Raw genomic sequence first — 13423 nt, forward strand, 5'->3', positions numbered from 1 at the left:
TGTTATTCCAAAGCCAGGAGGCATTCAACAGCAAGAAAGTAATGTACTTTTAGCTGGCTTCTCCAGACTCAAATTTCACCTAAACAAGTTTTATACAAAGATTAGCCAGGAGCCGGGTAACAGGATACCACAGGGTTACGTCATCCGCAGCCCATTTCCAAAGAAACATGGCTTTTCCAGGAACAGTTCTGAGCGCTGGCTCTTTCTTCTCTTTGCACCTCTGCTACAGAGACTCTCGGAGTGAGTAATGGCAGGTGCATGCGTGGAGAGTGGTCATAAACAAGAGGCCCGAGGCTGGTCCCTCTCTGAAGTGCCAGGCTGCGACACATTGCTGCAGGGCCTCTTTCTGTCAGTAAAGGCATTCCAGGATTCTCAGCCCTGGACTCTACAGTCCTTTTTGCCCATGGCTGCTGAACACCTTCACCCAAACAGAGGAGTTAAATCCAGCATCCTTGCCCTCCACAACATGGAATGGGGAAACGACTTGACAGATCAAGGGAGTGCAGCGCCAGAGTCCACTGCTCAGCTAAATTTCCAACTCAAACAATAAATAACCTGCCTTACATTATCAGTGCCCTCCCCGGCTCAGAGGGGACAGGTCCTCACCTTAGCTTAATGACTGTATGACTCAGGCTCTGGACTGAGATTTTGATTGCAGTATCTCATTTAGCTCTGATGACTCAGCATGTAAAGGGGTTTTTTTGGCTTTTGTTTGTCCCATATTATCCCTTGTCACAGGCCTGCCTACCTGAGCTCAACTCCCAGAAGCCATGTAAACAAACAAACAAACAAAGTAAAATAAAGTGGGGCTGGAGAGATGGCTCAGAGGTTAAGGTCTACTCTGCCAGAGGTCTTGAGTTCAATTCCCATCAACTGCATGGTGGCTTGTAACCATCTACAATGAGATCTGGTGCCCTCTTCTGGCATGCAGGCATATAGGTAAACAGAACACTGCATTAACAATAAATAAATAAATAAATAAATAAATAAATAAATAAATAAATCCTAGCACTTGGGAGGCAAAGACAGGCAGATTTCTGAGTTCGAGGCCAGCCTGGTCTACAAAGTGAGTTCCAGGACAGCCAGGGCTGTCTCGAAGACAAACAAACAAACAAACAAAACAAAAAACAAACAAAAAACCTTGAAAACAAGCCAGATGTTGCAGCACCCAGAACTCCTAAGGTGAAGTAGGAAACGGAGACAGGAGAATTGCCTAGAGTATGATGATCAACAAAACCAAGAAAGCCCCTGCATCAGCAAGTAGGAGAAAATCCACACCCCAAAGTTGTCCTCTCCTCTGCACATGTGCATGCCCACACTTGCATATGCATCATATATACACACAAACAATACCAATGACTTTGTTAAAAATAGACAAGTATACAGACAGGCTAAAAAACAAAACAAAACAAAAACATGACTACAGAAAACCTGCTGGCCGGAATGAGCAGTGTAGAGGAAGAGAGACAGCTATAACACAACCACCCAGAAGGCCTTGAGTGCCACAGACAAGCAGGGCTTCCTCCCCTTACAAGCTCAGCCTCACTAAAGATTTCTGCCTGGGGATGAGACCATTGTCTGCTAGTCTGTAATCCTGAAACTTCATATGAGTGATAACTCCACCTTTGTCCCACCCCACCATGTTATGACAGGATGGAGTTAATAGTTTCAGTAGCAAGGACGCAAGGACAATGCTCTCCTACCTCCTAGCCATTTCAAATATCTCCAACACAGCTGTCTTGTTACCCTGTTTAAGCAGACCCGCTTCACCTCATTCTAACCCTGCCCCACCCAGCATCCTGGGTCACTGACTGTCTCAGTGCCTCTCAGCCTGCAACTCTTATCACATCACAGCCAGCACATCTGCAGTGACATGTAAATCAGAGGGACAACCCTTGGGAAGAGCCCTGGGCTAGTAGCTGGCTGTGAAGACAGCAGCCGTCATGTCCTAGATAGATTAGAGCCCCTAAAGAAAAGCTTAGTTAGGCACATGTCTTCTGGGTGGGTGGCATATGATCGAGGTTAGGAATAGAAACCAAAAATAGAAAAAAAATGTTTTGTACTAACTCCATACAAAAACAATTATGTCGGTAACGTAAGCAACAGCTGGGTCACCAGAGGGACTAATTATAAATCTCTATGCCTCTATTAACACAAAAATAAAGGAAAATGTGTAACCTCCCCAAATGTGATCCCAAATAGTTACTTGTTAATTTCAGGGTTTTTGCTTTCCTCTCCTTCAATATTCCAGTCTTTACTGCCCCGGTAATTAACCAGAGCCGAACCCTCTGCATGTGCGATGGTTTCGAGTCTGAAATGAATAGCAAGGCTTATTACTCATAGCAGAGATTCATATGGAAGCATTCCTGTCTACCCCAACCTGGCTTCTTGAAGAAAGGGTGGAATTTCTTGCCCTTGAGCATTCAAGGACTAACAGAAAACAGATAGCGTTCAGTAGCCAGCAGACAGAAAAGTCTATGCCAGTTACAATTAGTGGAAAGTAGAGTAAAACTTGCAGTGCCCAAGGGCAGAAATAACTGATATTTCCCAGCAAGAGATGGGAGTAACATAAAGTGAGTGCCAGTGAGCCTTATTGTAAAAAATGTAGTTGAGGAAACAAGAAACAGCCTATTCAGAGAGGGGGCTGACTGTGACATGGATGTATGTCAGTGTCGTGGTAATAATCATTTCACTGTGCACAGATATATCAAAATCATTTCACTGTGCACACACATGTCAAAACTATTACACTGAACAACCTTAGATGTCTATGTATCTGTCTGTCTGTCCATCTGTCTGTCCAACTATCTATCTATCTATCTACCTATCTATATTTGGCAATTATAGATTAAGATGGAAAAAGGAAATACCAAAGAGGCGTTCACGTTTTGTATGTTTGGTATATGTATATGGGTAAATGTGCCTGCCTGTGTGTGTGTATGTACGATTTTGGAAGTCAGAGGTCAACTTGAATGTCTTGCTCTACTGCTCTCCATCCTGTTTCTTTTTTCTTTTTTTGGTTTTTTCGAGACAGGGTTTCTCTGTATAGCCCTAGCTGTCCTGGAACTCACTTTGTAGACCAGGCTGGCCTCAAACTCAGAAATCTGACTGCCTCTGCCTCCCAAGTGCTGGGATTAAAGGTGTGGGCCACCACGCCCGGCGTTTTAGCAGTTCTTTTTCTCTCTTCTTGATCACAAACGTATGGGTGCTGTGTAAAATTCATGCTACAAGGAAAAGCTGAATAGAAAGAGTGGTGACTTTGAGGTCTATCCCGATGGGGCTTCCCTAGTAGCCAGACGTCGTTGGAAACGCCTCATACAGTAACTTGTGGTTTTACTTGACTCACAGGACTGACTGTTAGGTCTGTGGGAAGGAACTACAAGACAGCTAACAAAGTATAAAACTGATGTTTTAATTATTTTGTTTGTTTTTAACTTCAGGCACTGGCACTTCCTTCATAAAGATTGGAGTTGTGAGTGTAAGGAATGGATATGAGAAGACTCTAAAGAGATGTTTGGGTGACACAAGTGAACCCTACCCTAAAATGGTTTAAAGAAAATTTGAAGGGTCCCTAAAATAAATTGAAGAAATCCTCAAATCTTCTGGTGACCTGGATGGACAGCAAAGGAATCAAATCCCTCAAATAATTTATTTGATTTAATTTTTAAAAATAAATAAATATATACAGTAAAAAGAAAAAAAAAAAAAAGAAAGAGTGGTGACTACTTCCCCAAGCTTGGCCCTGCTGGCCATTAGGGGCACTGCTCCCTTTTTTGTGTGAAGAGACACTTACACACTCCTGGATCTTGTACACTCACCCCCTAGTCGGAAGGGCAGCTCTTCATCACCCACCAATTACCAGACCCTGAGCTTAAGCCTGCTGCATCTTCTTCCCAATTTTCACAGCAGTCCTGGAGGATGCTCTGGTCCCTAAGCACCGACCAGGAGGGAGGTCGAGGTCTAGAAGTCACATGACCAAAGGAGATTGCAGGTGTCCTACCATAACCTGGGCTCTGTGCTAGCACAAACTGCAAGTGGGGGAAGGGTGATTGCCTGAGTATCATTTCTCATGCCACTCTTACAGCTGGATGCTACTGCTTCTCCTTTGACACCAGCTGTTCCAGCAATGGCTTCCTTGCTGGGTGCTACTGCTTCTCCTCTGACACCAGCTGCTCCAGCAATGGCTTCCTTGCTGGGTGCTACTGCTTCTCCTCTGACACCAGCTGCTCCAGCAATGGCTTCCTTGCTGGGTGCTACTGCTTCTCCTCTGACACCAGCTGCTCCAGCAATGGCTTCCTTGTCTTTCCATGCCCTGCCTAACACCAAAGAATCCATGGGAAGGGAGCTGAGGGGTGACAAGAACGTCACAGATGCCTACATCAACCTGCTGGCTTTGCCTAAGCTTATCCTTTCTCAGCAGGAGCTTCAGGCCTGAGCAGTCACCTCCTCTCACTTTCTTTCATTGAAAATCTGCCCTTCTCTCCAAAGTGGGCAGGTATGTTACTGACATTCCCCTGCAGAGATAAAGCAGAGAGATCCAAACTTTGCCTCTAATGACTCTTGGTCTTTTTGTTGTTGTTGTTAAATCCAATTAGCTTTAAAATAAAACATGAAGCAAAACCTTCTGCTCCACTGTTCATCCAGAACAGTGGCTTCTCAGGCCTTGGGTTAACTGACTTCGTGTTTATTGAACTGCATCAATGATTAAAGGTCCGGTGCCCACCTCTGCTCCCTGGCCCTGTTGTGGGTGGTTATTCACACACAATTGACTTCTAAGATGTTCTCAGGAAACTCCCTCCTGCTGAGGGCCAGCAATGATTTCAAGATAAGAAAGGTTTGCTTTTCAGAGCCCATCCCTAGACATTCACCCAGCAACTCAGGCCAAGGGGGACCCTAGACTGTGTCTCATTTACCATTGAAGAAAATGACAACAAGAAGCTTGTTGGTGCCCGCTTAATCTATACCAGTGATTCAGACTCTAGGCTGGATCCTGGATACAGACGACTTAGTATCACCTCTACACAAGGACAGAGAACTGCAAAACCCTCTTACAGAAAAGGCAATGGGGTCAGATTTAGTAAATGGTAAGGTTAGAATTTAAACCAGGAGTCAGCTATGAGCAAAGGCCCTTACTGATGCAGTCCTTGTGTCCACTAAGGTCATATCCCTAGAAGAGCAAGTTCACAGCAGGTTGCTGGCAGCTTTGATACATTGATTTGCAATGTATGTACTGCTCCTCGGACTCTATAGAAGGGCTGAGGCTCACTTGGGGGAACACATGAGCCCCTCTGAATAGCACGACCCAGTCATGCATTTTCCTGTCTGGGCTCAGAAGACTATGGGGTACCCGGGATAGTAATTGTTGCCTTGTGCATGCTAGCAGGTTGTCTAAGCTCCTCCATCCCTCCTTTGCCTGATTGGAAGAGGGGTGCAGCCATCTTGGGTGGTCCTTACAGTTCATTTGAAAAGTGAGACAAGTCTAAAGACCCAGCCAGACCCAATAAAGGCTGACCCCCTGACCCATGCAGAAAAAAGCTCTCTCCATTGGATAAAGAGACAGCAAAGATGTCCCAGTTCTGACCTCAGGCACCTGCCACCAGGCCCCAGATGGCACGTACTGGTATGCTCTGTGGTTTCCCTGCCTGGCACAGATTCCTCTTTTTTTCTTTTTTCATAAAATCCATTTTCTTCATAAAAACCTCTGCAGTTCAGACTGGACCCTGACTCTCCTATACTGCATTGCAGACTAGCATCTCAGACATGGCTTGGGGAGGAAGGAGGGGAACTCTGGCTATCCCACATCAGGCTAGGGGAAGGTTCCAGGAAAGGATTAAGGAGCTGCAATCATGACCCAGAGCAGCAAAGGTGTGTAATGTCTGCTTATGTTACAGCACTTAAACCAAGCTGTAAAATAGTAGCTTAAGGTTACACAGGCCAATCATAACACATGCAGGGTGAACACTAAGGTGCACTTGTCTAACAAATACTTCATTATGTGAAGACTTAGACCCAAGTGTCCATTATTTTGCTGGTGTTGTTTTTAAATAGCATCTTTAATGAGATTGCCCTAATAGGTAGGAATTCCAGTTTATCCATCCTATTTTCTATTGAGCTCTTATATATCAAGCTCAGCATGGGATCTGCAAAGTGGGAACCTTTCCCCCACCCCCACCCCCCAAATGCGATGGGTTTATTTTACCCTGATCCACTGGATGCTGAAGGCACTGACCAGACCACAGCACTCTGGGGGAAAGTTTACAATCCCTGCCAGCCGAAACCATCAGATAAAACAAAACAGAGCAAACAAACAAACAAGCAAACAAAAACTCCACCACATAGTAAAGCCAAAGCCAGACAAACCTTTGGATCCCATTTCCTGCTTGAAATGGGGAAAAAAAAAAAAAATCAGCCCCCCTGGAGCAGCAAGGAGAGCACTTCTGGTCTCACCTTTCCGGGGAGGGAGCAGCAGTTACTTTTGGAAACAGAGGGAGGGAAAAGGTTTCTGAAGCCTGCAGGCTTCTTGCAAGCTTAAAAAGGAGCTACCACACTGTGAGGGGAAAAATAAGAAGAGGGGCTGCATGTTCCCACCTTCCAACTCCAAATGAGCTAGACCACAAATGAGCAGCACCCATGTGCATCCTAAGAGACTACAACACAATGCTGGGCAGGGATCCAGGCAGACCACGCTGTCTCAAGTCCTGTCTGGACAACGCAGCTCTGCACCAAAGAGATGACCCTTGAGGTGCAACTGCAGAAGTCTCAGGAATTCATAGGTGGAAGGGATAGGGACATAAGTCATTTCAGCTCTGCTCCTTGTGCGAGCACGTGCACAAACACACACACACACACACACACACACACACACACACACACACACACACACCCTTCAAAATAAAAAGAAATACCAACGGTGGATCGGGGGTTTTCCACTCCAGCAACAATTCAGGCTGTCAGGGAAGAGACCACGGTAGAGCTTGTGAGTCTGCAGTGTGCCCTTACCAGCTTCATGGTGGAATTGTTCTGTTCCCAGCGCCACAGCATCACGCTCATCTTACTTCAGGGTGAGGAGGGTGGGGGAAGAGGAAAGGAAGAAGAAAAAAGGAGCCGAAGCACCTGTCGTTGGTCTGGCCCGGGCGCCAGGTCGTCCACTGTTCTGTAGCCCCTGGGGCATCCCTGGCGGGCCACGGAGGTCACTCCACCAAGCTCTGGGATGAGGGGGTGGAGGGGAACCAAGGCGGGAGCAGAAGCCCTGCGCTTGAGTGCCGTGCTCCCTCTGCGCGATCCAGTAACTCCCCTGAGCCCAGAAAGCAGACGCTGGGGCCCCTGGGACTCCGGGTTGTGATGAGGGAGGGGGGGTGCGGGGGGCACTGTCCACTGTCGTAGGGCTCCCGTGCAAGGGGAGCCGAGAGCAGCCAGCGCAGCGGGGAGGTCCTTAACTCTTGAGAAGAGGGCGAGGGTAGGCGGGACAGCCTTGGGCAGGAGGGAGGGCTGCGATCCCGAGAGGGGGCTGTGGCTTCCAGGACCATTCTGGTTCTCAGCCAGGACACCAGCTCGTATCTCCCCCAACACGTGCTCAGCTCCATCTCACTTTCTGCATCAAACTCACCCAAATTGTCCCATGGTAGTCACTGGTACCAGGAGACAGCTGTAATCTGGATTTCAACTGTAGGATAAACGCAGGCACACGGGGAGATTTGCGTGCGCGCGTGCGCGCGGAAACACACACACACACACACACACACACACACACACACACACACACACACACATCCCTGGAGGTATTTATTTCCTGCTACGTAAAGGATAAAGCTTGGATGTTTTCAAACACACCTGGTAGCTGCCGGAGAAAGGACTTCCGTAAACCCTAGCCGGGGAGGAGGGGACAGGCAGGTACCTGAGTTTGGATACTTTGTTTCCCCCTCAGTGTTCTCTACCTGCTGCAGACTGGGTCTGTGCTTTTCTTTCTGAGACTTCCGGGACTGGGCAGCTCCACGTCCTCTAAACCAAATGTGACTCTCCAGAGGTTCTCAGAGACCTTAACTATCCTCAGAAGGTTTATTGTGTTCAGAGAGTATCCCCCACCCCCACCCATAACCCTGGGCACCCGGACCTCAAGTCTCCTGTCTGGCTTCGGCAGCAGTAAAAGTTCAGGACGACAACAACGGCCTCCCCAGAACTGATAAAGCTGAGCCAAGATCCTTGGAAGTAACTTACGATATGTTATTTCATGTTATTATATGTTCTTTTCAGCAGCCAAAACTTCAAAATGAGAGGAAGTGAGAAAACAGGTCCCAGTCTTTTGAAGAATGGAATTTAAAGCAGACCAAATAGATAAGAAAATATTTCTTATAACCGCTACTCTTCAGGATTTGATTTCTTTTATTGTTAAATAAAAATAAATAAATATCTTTTTAAGACACAGTTTTCTTTGGCTTATCTACCCCATCCTCTTCCACCTTCCACCCCTGACCTTCCAGACTCCACCAGTAGTAGCCTTTGTTCTGCTGTTAATATATTAAAGTCCTTCCCACCTCACATCTGACAGTCCCTCCTTGGAACATTGTTCCTCTAGATTCACCCGTGGTCTCATCTCTGAGCTCACCTTCTCAGAAGGCCTTTTGACTTTGTAAATGTAGCAACTCTGCCACTGCCCACTCTTCTCTCTCCCACCAGTGTCATTTCTTCACTCCTAGGCTCATTGCTAACTCTGCTAACAGACAAGTCCCAACCCTCACTAGCTTGTTCTCCTACAGTGTCTGTTCTGCACTTAGTGCTCTGCCACAGTGTGTGGCTTGGAGTGGAAGTTACACAAGTCTCTGCAGCTCAGGGGTAGGAATATACCCTAGAGGAGGACAGCACAGCACACATGATATTTGGAAATGCATGTTTTGTATTAAAATAGACATATAGTCAGAAGCCAAATCTTAAAATATCTTTATTTTCCAGATCTAAACTCTTAGTGGCCAAGACAGCAAAACAGAGGCTGTCTATTGCTGTTTTATGTTTTAATTTAGAGGCCCATGGTATTGGGGAGGAAGGCTGGCAATCAAAGTCTCTGTGTAGATGTTACCAGTGCAGGGGCCCATGAATTCTCCAGGGAAGCTGGTATAGGCTCAGCACACTTCCTAGGACACTAAGTCACTGCAGAGTCCCAGCCACAGGCAGCGTTGCTGGTCAGAAATGCGAAGCACCACTCACTGTGCAAGGAGGGAGAATGGCAGGGTCACTATGTGCACCTGGCCAGTGTCAATAAAGGGACACTAGAGATAGCTTGTCCTTCCATGCTTGTATGTGATAGACAGGTGTGCTAGCTCTTTCAGCCTTGAGTCTTTATGGTGCAGGCTCCCCTGGCTTTGTGTGGTGTGCCGAGAAGCTGGAAGAGTCCCTCTCAGCTGTGTGACTACCTGGTAGGAAAGACACTGTGCAAACACACTGTACAGCTAGGTAAAGCCTGTCACTGTTGAGCACTTCTAGGGCTGTGCATACATTTCTTCCTCAAGAAAAATAAGAAGCATCTCAGGGGGGCACCCGTACCAGGGGGCCCAGGGGTGAGATGGCACATCAGCGATGGAACAGTCAGAATGAAGATCCCGGGGTGGCAGAAGCTGACAGTTATCTGTTGGCTGAGGCCAGCAAGGTTCTGGCAAAGGAGGGTACCATCTATCTATAGCTCATATATTAAGAGCAGGGTGTCCAAATTTCTGTTTCAGGATGACCACTGTAGTGACGGGACAGGCTTGAAACAGTAGAGGCTGAAGAGAGGAGGAAGAGAATTGAGGTGATGCGGGATGGTGGCATGAGTACACGAACAGCAGACGTGTGCAGCCACGGCCAGCCAGTTGTTCAAGTGTACTGTGGGTGGCTCCTGAGGGTGACAGCTGTGAGTTTACCCCAGCATATCTGCAGACACGCACCTTGCCTTGGGGAGTGATTCAGTATCTACCAAGCTGCCTCCACCACTCTGTCTCTTTCCTCTTGTTTTCCTAGTTTCCAGCCATGGCCTTTGGAGGAGGAGGTTAGCCTGTGTGGACCACGTGGGACAATGTTCTACTTGCTCCCAGCTGGTGGTCTCTTTTCCAGCCCTGGATTTCTAACCTATCCCCTGGGCCTGTCAACTCAGCGCTGACACTTATAAGCTGTGACAACCTCTCCTACCCCACCCCTGTCTGTGCCTGCTTAGAGCCTGGGTCTGCTTTTACTGTGCTGTGTTCTAGAACATTCCATCCCTGCATCACCCCACTCAAAGCTCACAGACTCCCTCCTGCTCACTCTGAGTTTGCCTACCTGCCCAGTTCTTCTAAGGATCGACTCTGGAGTGAGTCAGGGTTTGGGGCTTTTGATCCACGAGGCAAAGAGAAGAGGAACAAGACCAGGAGTGAAATGGGTGATGGCCCGGCAGCCCAAAAGCTTCTACTGCTCTCTCCTTAGGAGAGAGATGCCCATCCATGGGGTTGCTCCCTTCTCTCCCACACCAAAGTGATACACATTTCTTCAATCACCTAAACTCTGTGCCTGATAAACTAATCTATGTCCAGCTGTTAGTAGCTTAATGTGTTTCCCAGAAGCCACACTTGCGTTTAACAGAGATCCCCTACTTTTTCAGTGAGTAGTGAGGAAAAAGTGCAGATAGGGTGGGGGTGGCTGGGGAGCCTCTTCAGACTGCTCAGACCACATGCCTTTTATGGCACGGTCACTTTCCAGGGTGACCATGGAAAGAAGCAGACTCAGCATGCTCATCCAGGAAGGAGAAGAGGATAAGTTTGGAGACCTGTGACTGGACCTGAACAGGAAAATCCCCTAGAAGTGTGATGTACCCTCTGCCAGTGGGTACCCTCTGCCAGTGGGCATCCTGCATATCTGTGGCTGCTGAGTGTGACACAGGGCCCTTTTTGAGGACTAGACACAGCAATGCTGAGAAGGACTTTGCAGATCTAAGGTTGACTCAGAGAGGGAATCTCTCCCAGACGGTAAGCTTTTTAAACTAAGTGTTATGAGGGCCTGCTGGCCTGACCGGCTTCCTCTATCTAAGTGACTACTATATTACAGTCAGGAAATGAAGTGTCCTCCCGGAGACAAAGAAGGTAACCTGTGTGCAGGCCTTTCCACAAGAGGCGTAAGGAGTTACCCCAGTATGGAGAAGGGTCAAGATCTTGAAGTGAAAGAGATGGAGTGTAGTGTGCTGGCTCACATCTGTGGTGCCAACACTTGAAACAACTGCCAAAGAGTTAGAAGCCAATCTGGGCTACATGGCAACTTCTACCCCAGCCTGGGCTATAGAGTGAGACTAGGCCTACAAAATGTCTTGCGGGGGGGGGGGGGGATGGGGAAATCCAAGGAAAAAATGTATAAGAGTGAAAATAAAAGCCTTATGGAAGCATACAGCCCGACCGCTGGTCAGATTTCAGAAGTAGAGTCAGACTGAAGGAGCACTAATTCTCCCTGATGGAGGACTCGTAATCTGCAGCCTGGGGACAAGGACCTCCAAGAGCATAGGAGGTGCTTTCTCCCTGTCCACCAGCCTTTGGGTGACATGAGTCTCATTTCAAAAGGTCAGTCTGAGGGCATGGGGACTGCTGAGGTCATAGGACTGGGAGGGTTTGAGAGCAAGTTTTAAAGCTTTCAGGAGAGCAGACAGAATGTCACACTGACAAGCCCAGAAATAAATGACACCTCCCTAGAAAATGCTGGGCCAGCAAGGGACAGTCCTTCAGCTCCCTGCCTGTCTCCTGAGACGAAGCCAATGTAAAACCTCTCCCGCCCACACATTAAAATGCCACCACCTACTCTCTTCCTCAACAGGGCTGCTGGAGTCACTTCCTGCTCGCCACACAATCCAGACCCTCTTTCCTTGCAGTGGCAGGAAGTTAAGCAGTGACAGAATTTCTAGGAGGACAGTATTTATACCCCCATTTTGAAGCCCTGGACTGCTTTCTCTTCTGAACTAGACTGCGTGTTCTCATGCATCCATGAAAGTGCCCAGGTGTTCCCTCATTCTGTGCCTGGCTGTTCCTGGCAGTCACTGCCCTGCCAAATGGTATAGCTGTGACTTTTCAGATCTAGGACAAAGTTAACTCTGTCGGTGGAGTTCGTTCAGGTCCTTCTTCCCATTGGAACTGCCCATCCCTCCTCTGTGGTCCTCACTAATTCCTCTACCTGCCAATGTAGACAGTGTTGACACCATCACCTCTGGGTGATACAGTCCCTCTGAACAAATTCTCTATCTTATCCAAGTGTACACTCCAGTGCCGACTTGCCATTATTGAGGTTAGACAGAACCAGTGAGTCCAGAATGGAGAGGCTGAAGGACACTTAAAGATCACCCCATTTTATTTCCTAATTTTCTGGAGGAATCTGGACCCCTTGTATAGGAGTCCTTTCATAGTATCATAAAAAGGTACTAGAGATAAACTCAAGTGCAGGGAGGCTGGAAGTGCTGGGCCAGATAGCATCCAGGGTGGCCAGGTAGGATGCATCAAATCCACATAGCCATGAGGTCTGCAGCCTCACCGTGTGCTGGGCACCCAGAACCCAGGCATTTCACAGGGGCTAGAAAGCAAGGCTGGAGAGCAAGCCTGTGTCTTAGGTCTCTCCGGATCTACTGCTGTTTTGAGCACAGTCTGTGTTTTGAGAAGAGTCTGGGGATGAAGGAATCATTGACTAAAGACTCACTTGATAGCTCTGGTGTAGGGGCTCTGTTTTGGCTTATTGGAGGCTGACAAATCTCCCCAGAGCAGGGCAGCATACTTTCCAGCCAATCTCAGAGTTGCTAGGTACCCCTGGTATTTATTTGCTCAATTCCACACCTCAGGCCTCAAGGCTCCTTCACGACCCTCCCCCGCCACCACTTCAAGGAGGCAGATAAGGCTTGAAGTTGTGCAATCTCAGGGTGACCTCTGACCCCACTTTGAAGGGCCCCTGTGTGGCCAGACCTCCATCCCCCCATTGGCCAGGAGTGAAACTCCTAGCTCCAACCTAGCTAAAGGTCAGGGCTGATGACCTTCAGGAAGTGGCTCAAGGACTTAGTTTAGCTTTCTCTGTCCACTCAAGTGGACCAGAGGTTCATGTAAGGGCAAAGGAAACTGGCTGAAGGAAGAACTATGAGCCCTGACATGGCAGTGTGGGCCCAGAAGCCTGGGAAGCTGTTGCTGAAGCATGCAGGGTTGCCAGTTTACAACCGCCAGCAGCCCAAGCATGGCTTGTTCGGAACAATTTTCAGAATCGTTGCTTGGAAAGGAGCTGCCGTCTTGGAGTCCTCTGGAGTTGTGTTGGGTTGCTGGGCTCTGTTTTCTGTGGCTACGGTTTAAAGGGGGAGAGGATGGGGTGGCTGTTGATTAGGTATCCACTATAGATCTGCCTTTTCACTCTTGGCCAGATCTAGTTCTCAGGGATGAGGATTGGAGGTTTAAGAAGCCGCCTCTCTTCC

The 13423-nt window shown here is 48.0% G+C and overlaps 1 protein-coding gene and 1 non-coding gene across 5 annotated transcripts in view; one reads left to right on the forward strand and one right to left on the reverse strand.

The window, feature by feature from the left end:
• The window catches only part of Nav2 (neuron navigator 2), a 373079-nt gene that overhangs the window by 307023 nt on the left and 52633 nt on the right, over positions 1-13423 (reverse strand). The gene's annotated exons all lie outside the window — the stretch shown is intronic.
• On the forward strand, positions 3259-3389 carry LOC115031629 (small nucleolar RNA SNORA18). The gene has a single exon (XR_003837300.1). It is a non-coding gene; the product is annotated as a small nucleolar RNA SNORA18 (small nucleolar RNA).

Source organism: Mus caroli, unplaced genomic scaffold (assembly GCF_978045245.1).
Source record: "Mus caroli unplaced genomic scaffold, Mus_caroli_1 scaffold_8, whole genome shotgun sequence".
NCBI classification, from domain to species: Eukaryota; Metazoa; Chordata; class Mammalia; order Rodentia; family Muridae; genus Mus; species Mus caroli.